This window comes from Heloderma suspectum, chromosome 7, assembly GCF_057233095.1.
Source record: "Heloderma suspectum isolate Gila_16-S chromosome 7, 16-S_ref, whole genome shotgun sequence".
In the NCBI taxonomy this organism is placed as follows: Eukaryota; Metazoa; Chordata; class Lepidosauria; order Squamata; family Helodermatidae; genus Heloderma; species Heloderma suspectum.
This window is the reverse complement of record NC_139464.1, coordinates 86,225,498-86,247,818: the sequence shown is the minus strand read 5'-3', so window position 1 is coordinate 86,247,818 and position 22,321 is coordinate 86,225,498.

The window sequence follows — 22,321 nt, the reverse complement described above, 5'->3', positions numbered from 1 at the left end:
TCTGTGTTAATCTGGTACTAAAAGGGTTAACAAAGAGTAAAGAGGGCTGATTTAATCTGGGGGAGGCCTACAAGAAGAGCCCTTAGAAGGCTCCAGACTTGTAACTAGGGATGGACGAAAGTCCCTTACCTGTCCTCGAAGCTTGCTTCACGGTGGGGGGGAGGTGCTTCGCTTCTCCCCCCGAAATTCATGCAAGGGGGGGAGGTGCCCCGCCTCGCCCGGCCAAAATTCAGGCCGGGTGGGAGGCACCCCATCCCTCACTGGCAAAATTCAGGCCGGGTAGAAGTGCCCCGTCTACCCAGCCACGAAAAAAAAAAAAACCCCACCCCCGTGATAGGCTACGTAATGATTTACGTAGCCTATCACGGCTAGATTTCCAAAGTCAGCCATGATAGGCTACATAAATCGTCACGTAGCCTATCACGGGTGACTTTGAAAAAAAAAAAGTGCGTACGCAAATGGCGGCCCACATAGGGAGCCGCCATTTGCGTTCCTTATTTGGTCCCTGTAGTCTACGTAAAGATTTACGTAAAGACTACGCTATTTGCGTAGCCCTTATTTTCGCCGTAGTCTACGTAAATCTTTACGTAGACTACAGGGACCAAATAAGGAACGCAAATGGCGGCTCCCTATGGGGGCCGCCATTTGCGTACGCACTTTTTTTTTTCAAAGTCACCCATGATAGGCTACGTGACGATTAACGTAGCCTATCACGGCTGACTTTGGAGATCTAGCCGTGATAGGCTACGTTAATTGTTACGTAGCCTATCACGGGGTTTTGTGTTTTTTTTTACTTTCCTTGTAATGGCGGCGGCGGCAGCCGGTCAAAAGACTGGCTGCCGCCCCCGCCCCTGACGAAGACCTGACGAACTGCTGTCGGGACCTGCTGCCGGGAGGGATATTTGTGAAAGGTAAGTCCCATCTTGGGGGGGGTGGCGGGGGGTGGCGGAGAATTTCACAGCCGATTTCGGGGGGCCGAATGCGTTGGCACTTGGCCCCCCGAAGTTTCGGGGAGAAATTCTCCCCCATCCCTACTTGTAACCAGCTTCATATTCCAGACTCTTGACCCCTGGGCGAGAAGACCGTGAAGTTTGATTCTATGCTAAATGATGTTATTTCACTAACTGAGACTTGAACTGAGATTTTGCAGGACTGTGTTTGAAGAAGGGGGAAAAATGCAGCTGTCTTTACAAGCGGCTTCACCGAGCTTGCTCAAGGCCACGGCATGCTGGCAGAGTGCCTAAGTGAGATGAACAGCAGAACTGAGCATGCTCAAATGCCTACTGAGAGGAGGAAAAGTACTGTTTTGACTTCCCGTGGTGACATCTGCTGATAAGAGAATGTCCTTACTCGATGCTAGTTGGGTGGGGAAGTGTAGCCCTGAGCATGAGCGACAACTAGGAGGAGGCGTTTGGGCAGATATGACCCAAAATGGCCAAATATAACGAGGAGTTCAAAGAAGATATACCAAAGAGAAATGCGTCAATCAAGATAGCATGCCCAGACTTGGGGTCATATGTTGGGACATTTCAAAGTAGTTTGTTTGTAATGGTGCCAGACACATGAAATTATGGGAGATAGATGGGACACCTTGTTTCTGATTGGTGAGCAAATGCTCTAACCACATGCACCACATTTTCTATTGGAGGCTGATTGTCTCATTGCTCCTTAGGCCCCACCTTTGACCAGAGCAGTGGTATAAAAGCCCAGGGAATGGGAGCTCCGGGATGGTGCTTTTTGTTCCTGCTCCTGCTCCACTTCCCTCTTTCTGCCGTGCCACCACCAGATCCATGGATTTAGGTAACTATGGACCTCTTTAGACTCTTAGACTTTGGAACTTAAGGTGATTTCTGAGTTTGGGACTTGGAGTGTTTTCTAAGCTTGGGACTTGGAGGTTCCTGTCAGGAAAAAAAAGATGGCAACAAGGTTGAATACACAGTTTCCAAACTCAACTGAACAAAATTCTCACCCATCGCCAGATGATATTTACTGTTAATTCTTAAAATTTCAGAAAGCCAGTGGGAGACACCTGGACCAACACAAATATTTGACATTTACTGATGCATTTCAAGGCCAATCAAGTGCCCTGATGAATGGCCAAGTATTATCTCGATTCTAATAATTTGTCAGTAAAGGTAACATTTACCATGAAATGATGATAAATGTCAAAACCTACATCAGTCAATCACTCTTTATTACGGTCGAATGACCAAAATAGCACAATAATCAACATAAAACATGTTGACCAATAACAGGAAATAAGACTATATATGTATAAAACCAAAAAATTATAAATGTTCTAGACATTTCAAAACCTAAGTTTTATAATGTAATAATTTCCAGCGTTTACCAGTATGCCATAAGATCATATGCCTCCATCCTTTACAAGTACATGTTGTCATTTAGCAGGACAGGCTGAATTACTTTTCAGAAGTTTTTTTTCTGCATCGTATTGTATTTTAAAACATTAAGGCTGCAATTTTATGCCCACTTACATAAGAATAACTCCCATTGATATCAATGTGGTTTACTTCTCAGTAGACATGTATAGGATTGCACGGCAAGGATCTGATAACAATAAGTTTGATAACAGTATGCAATTCATATTATTGTATTACATAGGGAGGGAACATGGGGTGGTCTAAGGAGGAAAGCAAAGCTAAGATTTCATCTCTTCTCTGCTCATTTTCATGCAAGCCTCATTGATTTCAGTGGGAGAGTTGTACACTTGCTTAAATCAATGAGATTCAGAAGTGCTTAACTCAAGCATAAATGGTGTTATATTAATACAATGGCATTTTGTGGTTGATGTAATAAATAGGTAAATAAACCAAATAGAGCTTGATGATGCAATTTGTAGTTTGAACTGTCTGCAAAGTTCTAAAAGAGAAACTTGCATCAAGAAGTGATCCAAACCTTTCCCCATTTTCCTGTGTTTACAGTAATTGTCTGCTTCAGATTGACCAAAAAGTCTTTTCAGAAGGAAAGAAATTGCTCAATGGTGATACAGTAGGAATTTTAAAACTAAACAGATGTGAGGTGTTTCTTTCAGTTTCAGCTAGAACATTTCTGTGAATTCTAATTGGCCTTGTCGTAGAGCCGGGAGCAGCATCTGCCCTACTGCTGTTGTTTTCTGGTGCTGAGCAAGATTAATCAATCTCCATCTGACACAATTCCTCCAGCACCACATATATCTGAACAACAAGACAAGCCACTTGATACAGAGATTTCTCTTTCCTGCAATGCGAGCTGCCAACAAGATCAAGGATTCTGGCCTCTTTCAAGCAGAATTTTCCGAGAGGCATCTAATCAGAAAAGGAGTATTGGTCTTTCCAATACTAATAGAATCTTTCCAATACTGATAGATTAATCTGATAGAAATTCATTGTTCTATTGTCAGGCAAAAGTTACATGCACTCTTATGTTGTTGTTGTTGTTGTTCAGTCGTTCAGTCATGTCCGACTCTTCATGACCCCATGGACCATAACACGCCAGGCCTTCCTGTCCTGCACTCCCTCCCAGAGCATGCTCAAGTCCATATTCATTGCATCAGTGATGCTATCTAAACAATATTGTTCTTTACAGCATCGGATTTTCTTTTCACCACCATACACATCCACAGTTGAGTGTCCTTTCGGCTTTGGCCCAGCCACTTCACTCTTTCTGGTACTACTTGGAAATTCCCTCTGCTCTTCCCCAGTAGTATATTATTGGACACCTTCCGACCTGAGGGGCTCATCTTCCGGCGTCATATCTTTTAGCTTTGTGATACGTTCCATGGGGTTTTCTTGGCAAGAATACTGGAGTGGGTTGCCATTTCCTTCTCCAGTGGACCACATTTTGTCAGAACTCTCCACCATGACCTGTCCGTCTTGGGTGGCCCTCCACGGCATAGCTTATGGCTTCACTGAGTTATGCAAGCCCCTTTGCCACAACAAGGCAGTGATCCATGAAGGGGGCACTGTCATGTAGAGAGTGCCAAAAGCTTGAGTTGATTAGTTGGGGGGTGGGGGCATCCTCCAGCCAGTGAATAATTCTGGACTGTTTATGCTCCAGTGGGATCCTATCAGGGACTAAAACCAGTGCCAGACTTGGCCTTTGGAAAAAGTGCTTCCTGTCAGTTTGAATGGTCTCTCTAAAAATAGGGAAAGCGTAAGTCATAGAATAATATAAATATGACAGAGATATTCCATTTTGGTATCGCATCACAGGATAGGAGTATCAGGCATCAAATGTCATCTTTGAGGAGCAAGAGAACAGCTATCTACTTAGTGCTTGTTAGGTATCCACTCATGGTATTTATTTCAACTCAAAATAGTAGGGATGCACGAAAGTCACTTACCTTGTCTCGCAGCTTGCTTCGTGGTGGGGGGGAGGCGCTTCGCTGCTCCCCCTGAAGTTCAGGCCAGGGGGGGAGGCTTCCCGCCTCGCCCGGCTGAAATTCAGGCCGGGGAGAAGCGCCCCGTCTCCCCGGCCGCGAACTTCAAAAGAAAAACAAAACAAAAAAACACCCCTGTGATAGGCTACGTAACGATTAACGTAGCCTATCACGGCTAGATTTGCAAAGTCAGCAAAAAAAGAAAAAAAGAAAAGAAAAGCGCGTACGCAAATGGCGGCCCCCATAGGGAGCCGCCATTCGCGTTCCTTATTTGGTCCCTGTAGTCTACATAAAGATTTACGTAGACTACGGCGAAAATAAGGGTAACGCTATTTGCGTTGTCCTTATTTTTGCTGTAGTCTACGTAAATCTTTACGTAGACTACAGGGACCAAATAAGGAACGCAAATGGTGGCTCCCTATGGGAGCCACCATTTTTTTTTTTTTTTTTAAGTCACCCGTGATAGGCTACATGACGATTAACGTAGCCTATCACGGCTGACTTTGCAAATCTAGCCGTGATAGGCTACGTTAATCATTATGTAGCCTATCACAGGGGCGTTGTTGTTTTTTTTAGTTTTCTTGTAATGGCGGCGGCGGCAGCCCCTGACGAAGACCTGCCGAACTGCCGCCGGTACCCGCCGCCGGGAGGGACATTCGTGAAAGGTAAGTCCCATCCGGGGGGGGGCGGGGGGGAGAATTTCTCCCTGAACAACCTTCAGAGGACTGAATGCGTTGGCACTCGGCCCCCCGAAGTTTTGGGGAGAAATTCTCCCCCATCCCTACAAAATAGGGACATTTCACTTTGGTTTTAACTACTAGGTACTCTGAAGCTCTAGCAGACTTAGTCTTTATCCACACATCTTTCCAGGCAGCAGAGGAACTGTGCTTGTGAACTTGCTGAACAGATGACTAGTGCTGTTAGCTTTGACAGTGCTAGTCACATGTTGGAGCGCCTTTTAAAAAGAAAATTTGGAACTGCGTCATGATATGTGGCTGTAATTCGATTAGGGATGTCAGAGAATTTCGCCACGAATCTCAGGGAGGCCGAATGCCAGAGCATTCGGCCCCCCTGAAATCGGTGGCAAAACGGTCTGCCACCCCCCCCCCGGGACGGGACTTACCTTGGGCGAATCTCCCTGGCGGCGGCGGTGGTCCGACGGTGGTTCGGCGGCGGCAGCAGCTGGTCTTCCAACCGGCTGCCGCCGCCGCCATTTCCAAGTTAAAAAAAAAAAAACGTGATAGGCTACGTAAAGATTTACGTAGCCTATCATGGCTAGATTTTTAAAAAATACCGTGATAGGCTACGTAAATGTTTACGTAGCCTATCACGGCTGAGTTTTAAAAAAACAACAACATGTGTGTACGCAAATGGCAGAGCCCATGGGCGCCGCCATTTGTGTTCCTTATTTTGGCACGTCTAGTCTACGTAAACATTTATGTAGACTACGGCGAAAATAAGGGGAATGCAAATAGCGTTCCCCTTATTTTCTCCGTAGTCTACGTAAATGTTTACGTAGACTACACGTGCCAAAATAAGGAACGCAAATGGTGGCGCCCATGCGCATCACCATTTGCATATGCGTGGTTGTTGTTTTTTTTAACTCAGCCGTGATAGGCTACGTAAACATTTATGTAGCCTATCACGGCTGACTGCAGGGACTCAAACAGCCGGCAGGATTCGCGGCGGGAGGTACGGGGCGCCTCCCCCCCAGCCAGAATTTTTGGGGGGAGGGATGGGGCACCTCCCCCATGGCCAGAATTTCAGGGGGGAGTGATGGGACGCCTCCCCCCCGGCCAGAATTTCGGGGGGAGGGACGGAGCGCCTCCCCCCACCGCAAATCAAATTTCGTAAAAGGTAAGTGGCTTTCGTACATCCCTAAATTCGATATGCCAACTTCACCAAAGGAGGTTATTTTCCACCCTAGCTTTCCCCCAAATTCATAACTCATTTGAATATTCAAAGAGATTTTATTACAGGCTAAAACCCTAACAGGTAGTTATGAGAGTTGTTTCTAATAAAATGTAGCCATTATACAATAAATTTAGTTAACCACATGACTCCTGAATTAAAATTCACTGTTCGTCTACTCAATATTGGATAGTGACCACGTGAAGGAACAGAACTGTCCTACATTTTTGCCTTTTCCCCTCTCCTACACTCCTACACAAACTCAGAGGCGGCTGACTATCCAATGCAGGGTAGGTGAAGCATGGAGGGGATCCTCTCCTCTGCACTCTGGCTGCCCTGCATTTGTGGTTAGACAGCCGATTTTGGCTGTTTAGCTGGGGACCTTGGAGCAATGGGAGGCAGGGAGGCCACACAGTGCATAGGTAGCATTATAACAGCACTTCCGTGGTCCCCGCCCCACCACCAGGAACACCCCCTTTTTGCCTGCTTTTGTGCTGCATTTATGAGTACGGAGGCAGGGAAGAACCTTGCTGCCTATGAGACAGCAGGGGAGGGGGCAGGGAATACAGTTTCTGGGAAGTGAGCTCAAAGTCCTGGCTCCGAGCTCGGTTCCCAGAAACTAAAAAATCCTATGGCCCTGTCTAGCGGCCATAGGATTGCTCTCTAAAAGATTTTTGTAATAATGGTGGTGGTGGTGGTGGTAAACTTTTAAACTTTGTTGTTTGAAACCTTGTGATCTCTTTTATTATTTATTTATTTATTTGATTTGTACCCCGCCTTTCTACCAAAAATGGCACTCAAGGTGACTTAGAATCACTGATAAAAACAACAATAAGCAATTACATTAAAAACAGAAATTAAAAACAATTCAAATTCTTTTCTCATTCGGTTACCCACCTCATGTCTAATAGCCAACCCCCACACTACCTAAAAGTTGACACTTGAGATCCAAGGAGTTTGAACACTGGTGTAATGGAGGCATCCAGAAGGGAAAAAAGATTTCCTCCTGGTAGCAGCAGAATAGGCCACTGGAAGGGAAGGGCAAAAGGACCGGAGCACACTATTTTTCCTGGGTTCCCTTCTACACACAGAACAGGGCATTGACAGTCCAAAAATCTTTTCTTAAATGTTCATGCAAGTGTTTGTATTCAACAGGAAATATGCCATTCAGTTATATTAGATCACTTCCCCCTTTTTTTGGTACTCTGTGTCCAATATGATAATTGCACTCTGGAGGAAAAAAAAATAAAAAAAAATATTCAAAATATTGACATTTCTCTCATTAAAGCTCCACAGGGCCAGGAAATGCTACTTCAGTATAGCCACACCATAGTTAGCACAATGTGAACCCCACAATGTGATGCAGATGGTGAAACAAATTCCTTGTGGGGATTGTAAAGTGAGTAACCTCTAATGATGTGTTTCAAATTGTAAGGGAAGGGGCTTGTAATTGAAGCAACAAGCTTCAACATGTACCTCCCTTGTGCCTCTTTGTCTTCCAGTCTGTTGATGAATTTTGGAGGAGGAAGGAGCTCGGAAGACCTGGGTTGTTTATTGGAACCAAAGAACAGATGTGTATGATGAGCATCTGGGGTAAAATAGAAATGTGTGCAGCTATATATTACACAAGAATTTCTTCCCCTATCATTCTCAATTAGCTTTTGGAAAGCACTGACTACAATGTCACCAGCTGCTTTCCCAAACAACTATGTGCTCTCTGGAAAGGGAAGCAGACCTTACACAATGGCTGCTGCCTGACATTTCATTCTAGCACCTTCAGATAAGTGCTGTTAATCCTGCCTTTCTTTGAAAGCCACGGCCATCTAGTTCCTAGTTTCTAATCTACATTATTCTTATTTATGCAGCGGAATATAAAAACATTACATCAGCTTTCACCTGTTGCATGAACTGATGCATGTCTTCTGCCCATGGCAGAAACTTCAAAACATCCTTCCTAAATTGGGGGACCAGATGCCAAAGAGGTCCTGTGCCTTTAAGAGTTGTGTAAAAGAGGGATTTTCAATGGAACCTGTCTGTCTATTGTTTTTGTGGGTATGGGTGTTATGTGGTGGTTGTGTCATTAACATTTGTCTGTATGGCTGTGTACTAGGTGTGTACAGGGCTATGTGTTTTACAGGTGTACGCTAGTATTTCGACACAAGAGGTGGACTTGATCATGGGTAGGATGGAGATTCATATCACCAATTTTCCACTCTTATGATTGATTGATTGATTGATTGATACTCCTATCCTGCCCGTCCCCTTGTCAGGATCGAGCCTGAGTCCCTGGAATGTACATTTCTGGACTTATTTCTTCTACTGCTTCTACCCTACCTGTAGCTTGTCAACCAGCTGCAGCCTGATCAGCTGCTATGAATATTTCCCATGCTTTCAGGGAAATGCATTATGCATGCAGGCTTTGCCTCAGGAATGCAAGCTGCCTCTGCAGTTGATTTCAGGCTCCAGGCATGACTCTGATGTTCCATCCTTCTTTGCCCCATAGGGCCCTGCCTCCTTTACCTACTTGACCCACCTGGTCTGAATCTTCATTTGCTTCACTTCCTGGAGAGCTAGAAACATGTCTTCCAGACCCTACTTTGCCTGCTTTGCCTGGAGTAACTTTCTGGAACATTGGGGATGTCATAGGGCTGGGTCTCCAGTGTGATGGCCATAGATACCAGTGTGCTCACAGACCCCTCTCTTGGCACCTGCCAGGCTCCCTCCCCATCTTTATTTTTATTTTATTTTTAAAGATCTTTTAAAATAAAAAATGGCATGCTGCAAAGTAACGTCTCAGCCTTCAGCACCATCTTTGTTTCCAAGAATGCCTCTGTGCACCATGTCACTCAGCCTCAACAGTCTGTCTTCTGTGAAATGAGTGTTCAAGTAGAAAACTGTGGATTCAAAAAAGTGGTTTAGTGTTTTGGAGCTCAGAGACCCCACTTTTGCCTTGGACTTACATTTTTCAGCAAGTTCCTCTTCTTTTAGCCTCACCAGTTTGCCCTCTAAGAAATGAGTGCTTTGTGACCAGCCATGTCCACCATGGCAGCCATTTTGTGAATGGGCAAGCCCACTATGGCAGCCATGTCATGAGCAAGCCCACAACACTCTCTCAACATTCCAAATGTGACCACTGACCCCAAAGGGTTGGGGACCCCAATCCCAGTTTGTGGTATCTCTTGCGTTTCATTCCTAAGACTAGCTTTAGAATACAACTCCAGGGCTCAGTCCTGTCAGTTTGCCCTAAGCTAGAATACTTGCAAGCTCAGAAAGCCTCAGTTGGCACAAGTGCAGCAGCAGTGCTCAAGTAACCATCTTATGCTGATGTAGTAAAGTAGAAGCTGTGAATGTAGAAGCATAGGGAATACAATGCTACCAATGTGTTGTCCCACTGGATGGACATTTCCTTGACATGCCACCTTCATTAACTTGGGCTGAATCTACACATAGCAGTTTTACCATTATCATACTGCAGTGATAACTACTGGTACCCATTGGTGTCATGTGCACCAATAGTTATCACTGCACTATGATAACAGTAAAACTGCTATGTGTAGATTCAGCCTTGGTTCTGGTTACCAGCCATGAGCATAGGATTGGACCATGTAAAGCCCATACCATTTAAATGTTTGACAAACTTTGGATTCATTCACCAAAATAGAATATTACCCTAATGACTGGAATCTCACCTTTCTAAGATGGGAACCAAAAGATTGTACCCAATAGTTGCATCCAGTGTTCGTCTAACTTAATCCCATCATTTCAGTGGGTCTTATCTAAATAGAATTAACATTGGATACAACCAAATAACCAAAAGGAAACTACAGCAGTTTATAAGCTTCAGGCTCTGCCAGTATAAAGGAATTTGTAGTTCCTGATTGCTTATGTGGTAGTGAGCCAGGATTCCTCCCAAGATCAATTACCCTTCCCCTTGCTTGTGAGGTGGGCGGAACTGGCAGTGAAATAGGGGTGGATCCATGCCATCATCAGGGTTTTGTGGCAAGCTCCTGTGAGGGTGTTTTGAGTAGTGGAAGTTATGCTTGCAAACCCAGTCAGTTTTTGAGACAAGCATTCCCTACTTCTAATGTATTGATCAGCATACAAGTAATCAATTTTACACAGTATGAAATGGCTAGGTGGTGGGAAGGGATGCAGATCAGAGGCAGAGTGCATGCATTGCATGGATTATCCTAGGTTTAATCCTTCACATCTCTGTTTAAAAGATCACAGGTTAGCAAAGCTGGAAAAGATGTTTGCTGGAAGCTCCAGAGATGTTGCTGTCATTCATGCAGGCAGTATATGCTAAATGAGCAATTGGCTTGATTTAGTATAAGGCAGTTCTTTATTATAAACAGAGAAGTGCTTTCTTGGTTATGTCACCCTGTTTGTGGAAGGCCCTCCCCCTGGCGCTGATCTTCCAATCATTTTGGTGCCAGATTAAAACATTTCTGTTTGCCTGGGAATTTTAAGTTGGTCACCCTGTTCTACCATGTCTGTCTGTCTGTCTGTCTATCGTCTGTACACATACACACACACACACACAATTCTTAACGTTTAATGTTGTTTTATTGTTACATTGTCTTGCATTCTGTGGTTGTATGGCCATATTTGGGTCACCACCCTAATATTTTTTGATGTATGGTAGTTAATAAAAATCCTAATAAATAAACAAATAAATATAGTTCCAAAATCCAAATAGTATAACACATTCATTAGACCATGTGGAGAAGCTAGCTTAGATGGGACCCTCTATTCTAGGGTAATCCCACCACTAACAACAAATGTGGAGGAACGTCTCTTCTTACTGGGGTATTCCTACTGCTATAGCCACCACTTGTGAAGGATCACCCCTCACACCAAGCAATCTGTCCCTTCATTTCCACTGCCGCCATAAAACTTCACCCCTTTTTTAATATACACCTTTTCCCTGAGCTAGCTGGTTATATTATGTTGTACTTTGTGGTTTTAATTTTTGTGAACCACCCAGAAAGCTTCAGCTATTGGGCAGTATAGAATTAAATAAATAAATAAATAAATAAATAAGGTGTGGGGCAAACTGATCAGAGGTATGAGGAAAGTAAACAAAGAAATATAGTATATTATTAAAATGGAATAAAACAAGAAACCTTATTATTTAAGGTTGCTGTTAATTTATGAATGTTTTTCTATAACAATACTTTTTAAAAAAGGGCTTCTCTATTGTTATTGTTACCACCAATCAGGTGTTAGAAACTCCAGTACCTAATCCTAACCAAACTGAAGGCAATTCCTCCATCCCAGTTAATTCACAGGCCTAGCATTGATGGCTTAAAAGGTAATCTTCTCTCTGGTAGGGTTTGACTTCCACCTGGAACCTTTAAGGCTGTTACCAAGCTTCCCCTGAAGTCCTCAGTTTCGTCCAGCAGCTGCTCTATCTTCAGACCACCGCCACCAGCTGACCGTCAAGCTTCAGCTCTTTCCACTGAAGGCTGCTCCAGGAGTCTTCCTCTCTTTACTTGCAGACCTTCTTCACCTTCTGCCTGGGGTGCTCTCAAGTAGGGATGTTGGAGGAATCTGTCCAGAGGCTAAAGTTTGCCAGGCTTTTAGCAGCTCACCTCCCCCACCCTGGACTTTGACTCATTTCGACTTCAACTCATTTCGACTTTGACTCATTTCGACTTCGACTCAAAGAGAAAAGTGCCAAATTCTTTGATAGGGCTAGCTTTTGTGGCAGCACATTAATAGTCAATTACCTGCCATTTTAGAAGAGCTTTCTGTGATGTGAACAATCAGAGTTTTTTCTCTCCTCAATCCTGCGTTAAAGTTAAAGGTATCATCTGTGTGATGAAAATCCACCTTTGATATGGACATGATTTGCCCACAGGTCACCCAACATAATGAGTGTTTTTCACTAAATTAGCATTTCATTACTCATTCCTAACTCATTGAATATACAGGTCAGCAAATGCAAGCCATAACTATGGGTGTATGCTTGTTTCACCCACAGTTAAAACTTTAATTCCATTAAAGACATGGTTGGTTAACTTTCTATACTCCATTATTGTCATGGCAAATGCTATGTATTATTAAAGTTTAATACTTCTAACTATTATGGAACAACTAACTCTTCAGAGTCAGCATAACCAAGTGAAGAACTGCTAAAAAAAAGATGCCCCCAACCAGTCATGTCTGACTCTAGGGTGTGGTGCTCATCCCCGTTTCTAAGCCGAAGAGCCAGCGCTGTCCGAAGACGCTTCCGTGGTCATGTGGCCAGCATGACTGAACACTGAGGTGCACGGAACGCTGTTACCTTTCCCGCCGAGGCGGTACCTATTTATCTACTTGCAATTTCTTGCTTTCAAACTGCTAGATTGGCAGAAGCTGGGACTGAAGATGGGAGCTCACTCACTCTGTCACGCAGCACTCGGGTCTCAAACTGCTGTCCTGCCGACCTTCCAGTCTGCAGTTCAGCATCTTAACCACTAAGCAGTTGGTAAACTTGAGTGGATTTGTGTGAGCTTGCATGTGTGTGCATGTGTGTGGTGGAAATGACATATTCCTGATGAACAAAAAGACACCACAAGTATCACACACACACACACACACACCTTCTATTGTCATATTCCTGAATACTAGGAAGAGCACTAGTAATTAAATATGGGAAGTGGGTTCTGTATATTTCAATAGTAAATCATTCACTTCAAACTACAGACCATTTTCTGCTTCAACCAAAATTTAATGAAACTTAGCAGCAGTAGCAACACTGCTGTTAAGGTAAAATGAATGGTTTTGTTTCACATTACTGTGTTCAGGAAACCATGTAAGTAGGCTTAGAAGATGTTCTCATTAATACTGCAGAGTTTCCATTTAATAGAAGACTAACACTTTTAAATCCATGGCCCCAAGGTTTCAGCTATTGGTTGTATCCAGTGGACCCAGGATAGCTAAATCAGATAAATGTGTAGATAATGAAGAAGAAGAAAAAAGAAATGTGTGTGTGCATGTATAAAATCCGTTCTCGAGATAATCGTTGAATTTTAGAAATATGATTAGTTGGGTTTACATGCTCCTCCTGCTGCTTCACACAAGTAATTTGCCCTCTTTGAGAATTCCTCCTCTCTCACTTTATTCCTGCTCTGAAAACTTCTACAAAGCCAGAAACTTCAACAACCAGAGGCCAGAAAGGAACATACAGGGGAATATCTGAGGGAAGGAGAATATTTGTGTTCTAGCAGCCCTCTGTTCTAGCAGCAGTCGCCTTCCCACGATTTGAACACTCCAGCAGTAGCCAGAGACCCAAGTGCCTTGCCTCACTTCAGCAGAAACATCAGTGCCTAACAGTGCTGTCCCCTACATGCCTAGACAGAAGTAAGCCCCATTGAGTTCCATGGGACTTATTCCCAGGTAAGCGTCTGTAGGACTGCAGCCTAAGTGGTACACACTTAGGGATTGTACTTCAGCAGGGATCAAGGGGAAGATGTCAAGGTTGACTTCCACACTGGCCTTCAAAAGTTTTACCTCAGTGGGTACTAGACAGTTAGGCTTAATCCTGAACAGTATCTATGAGGTTTAACTGATTTTTCTGTTCACTCTTTTAGGGAAGCTTACAGAATCCAGTTCTTCCAGATTCCTTCCTATAATTAGTGTTGTGCTTTATTAGATACAAGTGGGGGCCCACAACAAAAGGTTCCTTGAGTGTGTAGGTGAGGCAGCCTACCACATCAGAAGTGGGAGCTTTGAAGGCATGAATCAGGTTGGCTGACAGCCACCTTGATCTGTGCCTACGAGGGCTCTCGGGCATGCCTCCCAGTGCTGCAGCAGCCTCCTCCCTGAGAAGGGAGTGACAGGAACACTGATTGAGCAGGAGGAACCAGGAGGGAGGCAGGCGGGTTGGTCAGTGGTCTAATGTCCTCTGTGCATTCCTTGCCTCCTTTCTTGGTCTGCATGGAAGTGTACACACGCACAGTCTGTATTCCCATTTTGCAGGACTTTTCCTTTCACTTTAAAGAATTGATTTACTTCTGCAAACCTCAAGGTTCTTCCAAGTCTGCCAGTGCCTCCTTCTTGTGTGAGGGTGGGCTGGGTGGCATTGCTTTGGCTACATAAGCATCAGCAGCACTCCCCCTTCAACAATGGAAATAGAAGGAATTTGGGAAGAATGTTTAGCAGAGTCTAACTGATGGATATATAAATCTGTAGCTCTTCTAGTGGTGTATTTCCTGAATATGGAATAATAATAATAATAATAATAATAATAATAATAATAATTTAACAACAACGTGTCTGTGTATTGTTTATGCATCTATGTTGTATGACAGATTGTTATAATATCATAAAACAAAATAGCATAAGATTATTAAAACTAATAAATAAAACAATTAGTTGAAGCAAAGTTCAAACACTTGATCCCTGGTGGATGTCAGTACTTAAAAAACTGATGATTTCTTTTAACTGTCAGGAAGTTTATGGGTATCACATTCTTGTTTGTTTGTTTGTTTATTAAATCTTCCTGTGTTTATCAAGCACGGATTTGCATTTACTTTTCTCTTCATACAGTCAGGGCCAGAAATATTGGAAGAAGGATAACTGTTTTGGCAGTTGGCCTCTGTATACCACCACATTGAAGTTTTGAGCTGAGAACCACCTAGCAAAATTGAGAGTCGTGCAAAATTAGAGAAATAACTGTGTTCCAATCCACATATTAGTCAAGGTGGCAAGGAACAGGTCAGCTAACTGACCTGTTCTTTACCACCTGGATCTTGAGCATGCCTGGCTCATATTCAATATTAAATATCTGGGTTACATTTTTTAGGACTTTAAATATAGATAGATGATAGATAGATAGATAGATAGATAGATAGATAGATAGATAGATAGATAGATAGATAGAGATAGTCAGGGCCAGAAATATTGGAACAAGGATAACTGTTTTGGCAGTTGGACTCTGTACACCACCACATTGAAGTTGAAAGGAAATGCACCCAGATGGGAGCAAAGTCAGGACTTTCAGCTATAATTCAAGGGGCTTGACAAAAGTGGGACACTGCACAAACCATTCAGGAAGTACAGCCAGTGGCATACACGCACCCCCATTGTTGGTGGCTCATACGTAATGGAACGAATGCCTGACAAGCAGCTGCATGGCCAGGTGTGGCCTGCTTCCTGGGTACCCCATGACCAATCAAGCAGATAAAAGGCCTGGAGGTGGTTCTGACTGTTACATTTGCATTTGGTAGCTGTTCACTGGAACTCACAACATGAGGTCCAAAGAGGTGTATATGAGAGTGAAGAAAGCCATCATTAGGCTGAGGAAACAAAATAAACCCATCAGAGAAATAGCAAATACTGTGGGAGTGGCCAACACAACAGTTTGGAACATCCTGAAAAAGAAGGAATTAACTGGCAAGCTCAGCAACAGCAAAAGTCCTGGAAGACCATGGAAGACAACTAAAGGGGATGACCACAGAATTCTGCTCATGGTGAAGAGGAACCCTTTCACAACATCTAGCTAGGTCAAGAACGCTCTTGAGGAGGTAGGCATGTCATTGTCAACATCTACAGTCAAGAGACGGCTTTATGAATGTAAATACAGAGGCTTCACAACAAGGTGCAAACCACTGGTAATGCTCAAGAACCAAAAGGCCAGATTGCCAGCAAATACCTAAAAAAGCCTGCCCAGTTATGGAATAAGATTCTTTGGACTGATGAAACCAAGATTAACTTGTATCAGAATAATGGGACGAGAAAAGTATGGAAAGGGAAAGGAACAGCTCCTGATCCAAAGCATACCACATCATCTGTCAAACATGGAGGAGGCAGTGTTATGGCATGGGCATGTATGGCTGCCAATGGAACCAGGTCACTGGGGTTTACTGATGACCTGACTGCTGATCAAAGCAGAAGGATGAATTCTGAAGTGTATAGGGCTATACTTTCTGCTCAGATTCAGCCGAATGCTGCCAAACTGATAGGACGCCGCTTCATACTGCAGATGGATCATGACCCAAAACATACAGCAAAAGCTACCCAAGAGTTTCTCAAGGCACAGAAGTAGGATGTTCTTCAATGGCCAAGTCAGTCACCTGATCTCCACCCACTAGAGCATGCCTTTCACTTACTGAAGACAGGACTGAAGGCGGAAAGACCCACAAACAAGCAGCAGCTGAAGGCAGCTGCAGTCAAGGCCTGGCAAAGCATCTCAAGGGAGGAAACTCAGCATTTGGTCATGTCCATGGGTTCCAGACTTCAGGCAGTCATGGACTGCTAATGATTTTCATCCAGATATTCAAGGCGATCCTTAAGTTTGAAATGATGTTGGTTTGTTCCATTACTTATGAGCCACCAACAATGGGTGTGCGTGTATGCCACTGGCTGTGAATGGTTAGTGCCCCACTTTTGTCGAACCCCTTGAATTACAGCTGAAAGTCCTGACTTCGCTCCCATCTGGGTGTGTTTCCTTTCAACTTCAATGTGGTGGTGTACGGAGGCCAATTGCCAAAACAGTTATCCTTGTTGCAATATTTCTGGCCTTGACTGTATATTCCCCTACAGTTATGGCTCTTCAACCAGCTTCTCTTTGGAACACAATTCTTTCATTAGCTCTCTTTATATCCTCTACTTATTCTGCATTCTAACATTTTCAATGTTATCACTGGTGGCTTTAAGAGACAAGAGGAAAGGGATAAGAGAGATGTTTAAATAAGCAATGATAATATTGGTTACTAAAACAGTGAAAGTCTGCTCTAGGTTTGTGCTTTGACCCACCACTTGTTTAATTTCAACTTTATGTGGGCTAGAAACATTCTCATTTAGCAGCTGTACTTTCACTGCAGGAAGATGATGATCAAAAAGAAGTTAAGGCATATGTCAAATGTCTCATACTTCCCAGAAAGCTTCTTTATCAATCTTTCACTTAATTATTCCTGCACTATGTATTTTTAATTACGCCCCCCCACCCTCTCACAATGAATGAAAATGCAAGTTCGAATTTCTTAGTAAAGTGAGTTATTGAAAATTGCATCATAGAAGTACTTGAACATTCCATTAAGCCCTGAGGGACATTTTTCTTCAGGGGAAAGAAACTCAAGTTATTTTTATGATAAATCATACATTCAGTGGTTTGAAAAGTCATGTCATTAATACTTTCCATGTAGGCCAACCACTCTGGATTTCCATTTGGTTTTTTTGTTTGGTTTTTTAAGTACACCTCAGCTTCTTAATTAATATGGATCTATTTCACTTACACAAAGCAGATCTTCTGCCTATTGAGATTCACCTCACTATGCTGATAATAAATCCTTTATTTTGTATACACTATAGTCAAGTTTATTCAAGCAGCCGAGGTAAACCATTTTTACATATGAACTTTTAGCCAATGGGTTTTTAATGCACATCTACTTTATGATCCATTCTGTGCTGCAATGTCAAAATGTCTAAAGCATCCAACAGAGAAGTGCATTTCTGCCAACTAGTGTAATCTAGTAATATTTGTCCTAATCTAGAGACCTGTGAACATAAAACTTGCCCATTTAGAAGGAAAGCCACATTCTTTTAAATGTATGGCATTTTGTGCATATAAAGGAATGTGCATTTGGAATATGTTCTCCATTGAAATGAATGGTGAAGGAACTCTGGTGTGCATCAGAGCTCCTGTAGCCACAAGTGATTACTGCCTTAGGATTCTTATCTATTGCTTTTCTACATCGACACTGAAGGATTATTCTAGTACCCTTGAGGTCATAGAGAAATGCTTCAAAATGAGGGGATGGTATCAGAGAAAGATCTCAATACAGAGCAGTTTAGACAAGGCTTCTGCTTTATGCAATTGAAGAAAGTTCAATGCCATATGCAGGTTTATATCCCATTCTCATGGTTATTGATTTCTTTCTCCATATTGGTCTGCTAAGGCCACCCTTCCTAGCATCCCCCACTCTGTACCAATCTTTTTTTAAAACCCCATCATTGTATGTCATCCAAATCCTTAGAAAAACTTAATTTTGTGAGGAAAGTTAATTAAGAAAATTCAATTAATTAAGAAAATCATGGTAATCAAATTAAGTCTTTGATTGCCATGATTTGGATTTTTAATGCAATATATACATAGTCCAAGTGACACTCCCAACTACTGAAGTCTAGATTGACCAAGTTGATGATTTTAACCCTTTTCCTAGGAAGGTTGCCCCGGATTGACAATATCAAAGCCCACACAAGCTGATAAAATATTGTTTCAAAACTAAAGGAACCAATATTTACCAAACATATGAAGTGGCCTTACCTGACTCAGACCATCAAGCCTAGCAACATCTTTCCAAGATTTCAGGCTTTCCCCACTGGAGATGCCAGAGAGATGCATCATAGGTTGAGCTCTTCTTCCTTTTCATTATCAGAGGGTAGAACCTGAGGTTAATTAGTTAAGGTTACCAGTAAATAAAGAAAAGCAGATACTCTTCACTAAAACATATACATTAAAAGCTCCAGCATGCTTACACTGTTTGCATAACTGTCCATTTTAAATGCCAGAAAGAAATCATATGAAATCATATTTTTAATCCCCCCACCCAAGACAGGTCTTTGAGGTTGTCTAAAGGATTCACACTATGAGGGGTGGGGCCAGAGCTGGATTAACCACAGGATACAGTGGATCCTGGCCTCTCCTCTCCTCACGCCCTTCCTGGAGACGCTGTGGATGACCTCTACAGGGTCATCCAAGGTTGCTTTTGTGATCTCAGAAATCAGGCACTGCTGTTCTTTCTGCGGCGGACGAAGGATCAGATCTCAAAATCCCCCTCCCAAAGTTGTAGGAGTTTATACAGATTTGGGAGGGGGAATCTAAAAAATCCTATTTCCCTGAGACACTTTTTAAGGGACCATAGGATTGCACCCTAAAAGAATAAAACTTTAACAATAAAAAACAAGAGCATTAAAACAGTAAAACATTAAAACAACTACATGATTTAAAAGGGTAACAAAACAATCCTACGGCTTCTCAGAGAGTGTCCGAGGAGCCATAGGATGTTGCATATCCCACCTCACCCCAGGCTGTACACACAACTACAAACATGGGGGCGGGAATCCAAATGTGGATTCTCTCTCTCTCTCTCTCTCTCTCTCTCACACACACACACACACACACACCACCTGCCCCTCACAGCTATCAGAAGAGCTTCCTCAAAAGAGTTTGGGGAGGGTGAAAAGGGGGCATTTCAGTGGGCAGGGAGGGGAGAAGCCTGGATCTACTCCATTGAACAGCCTCTCTGAGTCTGTTGCCATCCCTGCCCACTGTGTGGTAAGTCAGCTAGTAAGTCGAACTTTTAACACTGGAGGAATGGGAGGCTGTAAAAGAGTCCACCTTATTCCTGCCCTGCCTGGCTCTTGCTAGCATGGCTTTGGATAGACAGAGGGCTCTGAGATCAGAGTCCTTTCTCTATTGAGTGTCAGTCTCTTAGAGCTCAATCCTATGCATGTTTAGACGAAAGAAAGTCCTACAACTCCTAGCTATGCTGGCTGGGGAATACTGACAGTTGTGGGACTTTCTTCTGTCTAAACATGCATAGGATGTGCCCTTAGGATTGTGGTCTAAATTAAAAAGATGTATCTTCCCACCCTTTCTAAAAACCAAGGGAGAGTGTGCCAATCGTATAAGGGAAGTATGCCAATCGTATAAGGGAAGTATGCTTGCCCAAACAACGTTTCCATAACCTGTGGGAAAAGCATGTGTTTTATCAGGCTCCAAAGGAGCTGAGGTAGAATAAGTTTCTTTAGGATTTGGGGAAGGGCTGTAGCTCAGTGGTAGAGTATATGCTTTGAATACCGGTGGCACCAGGTTCAGTCCACAGCGTCTCCAGGAAGGGCTGAGAAAGGCCCTGGTCTGAAATCCTGGAGAGCTGCTGCCAATCAGCATATTGTAGTCTAGGTGTAGGCAAGCTGGTGCCTTCCAGTTGTTTTGGACTACAATTCCCATAACCTCAACTATTGGCCATGCTAGCTGGGGATTATGGGTGCTGTAGTTCAAAACATCTGGAAGATGCCAGGTTGCCTGTTCCTGCTGTAGACAAGATTGAGTTAGGCTGCCTTACATATGTTTCTCTTATCAGCCTTGGTACAGAACCTTCTATCACAGACAGGTAGGAGCATACCTGTAAGGTTAATGGCAGCAGGACCTCTCTTCTGAAAAGGATTTAGATGGAAGGCTTGTAGTGCATTTCCAACTTTATTTTCTATACTGAAGTTTTGACAAACTTGATGGATTTTTGTTTAGAACAACACTGACAAGGATGATTAAATTATTATATTCTGGAGCAGATGATGATATATTTTCCTGGGGAAAAAGTATGCTTTTTGCTGTTCAATATTCTGCCAGGTCTGTTGAAAGAAGCTTTTCCATTTAAGCCTTCAAACAGTGTTAAAAGGTGTCACCATCCTGATAATTATGTTTTCAAATAAATTTAACATACTGATTTCCTTGGGGATGGTATTAGCCAATTTATCATTCAGGAAGGACCTGAATGCAACTTATTTGTGCATTCTGAGAATATATATATATGGCCCTGCAGTATGTATGTGTGTGTGTGTGTATTTATATATATATATATATATATATATATATATATATATATATACACACACACACACACACACACACACAGCATGTTTCCCCAAGCAGCTAAAAGTTCCAGGAGCAGCATTACCAGGTTTAGTTTCTATTACATGGAAGAACACTGTAGACCTATGGCAGCTTTCTAAGATTTGCTTTATAGACAAATGTGCAGTCAGAGCCTAAGTGACAAAGTAAGTGGCTAAGGCAAACTCTTGCAGTGCAGCCGATACACCACCCACATTAGATGAATTCACAGCTAGAGATTGGTGAGAATTTCATTTCTATTTGGTTTTTTATAACAATGTACCAAAATTCACAACCTTCTCCATATTCAGGACAAAAAGAACTTGAGATTTTGAACAAATGAAATGTGGAAGAAAAAGAAACTGACAGGTTTATCCATCCAGGCCCAAGGCTTTGAGTGCTTTTGCCTGAGTTTTGAATCACTATGTATTCAATTATGTTAGTGCTGAATTAGGGTTGCCGCCTGTTTTTTCTTGCAGGCTCCTCATCTTAAACGGTTGTACAGCAGGCAGGTCTCACATGGTCCTCTCCATGCTGGGAATAGCTGGACCTATTGAATTTGGCTGCTGAAGAGCATTTCATTTTAGTTTGCTTTTTTTATATTAGAATTTACCAACATTTGCCAAGTTCTTCATATCAGGAGAGAAATAACTTGAGATTTTAAAAAGTCAAATGGAGGGAAAAGCGAAGCTGACAGATTCGCCCATCCCTACAGTCACAGTTGTCTGCCTGCCTGCCTGCCTGCCTGCCCGCCTGCCTCTTTCTCTTCCTAATTCAGCTGTTGTCAAATTACTGTTTCTCACACACAAGTTGCCAAGGACTCATCAAGGACCCCAGGCCTGAAAATGAAGTGCTCATTTCAAAGGCCATTAACACCCATAAAAACCATAAACATTCTTCTGTCAAATCTCTGGTTCTAATGAGGCAACATTTTAGGGCAAAACCGTAGAGATCACAGTAAATTCACAACACTATGGGCCAGTTCATATGATTGCAGTGAGGGAAAGAAGCCATGGTAGCTTATTTCCCCCACTGTGCATGCTGGCCAGATTTCCTTAATTACCCTCGCGGGTGCAGCTTGCCATGTCATCCGAACCTGGGCAGCGTGGCTTCTTTGGGGGTGGGGGAAGCAACCCTCAAATAATCCAACAGCCCTTGGGGAATTTGAGGGTTGCTGCCCCCTCAAGCAAGCCATGCCACCTAGGTCCAGATGGTATGGTATGCTGCGCCAGTGAGGGTAATTCGGGAAATCCAGCTGGCAGCAGGGTTAAGAAGCCACCATGACTTGTTAACCATGCCAGTATCGTGAGAAACAGGTTTATGTCTGTGTGCGTGTGTGAGGAAAATGAAGCAACCAAACAGGGCTGCAAACAACTAGGCTTCAGATCTCTGAAGGATTCTACCAAACATTAAGTAATATGAAAATAAGTGAA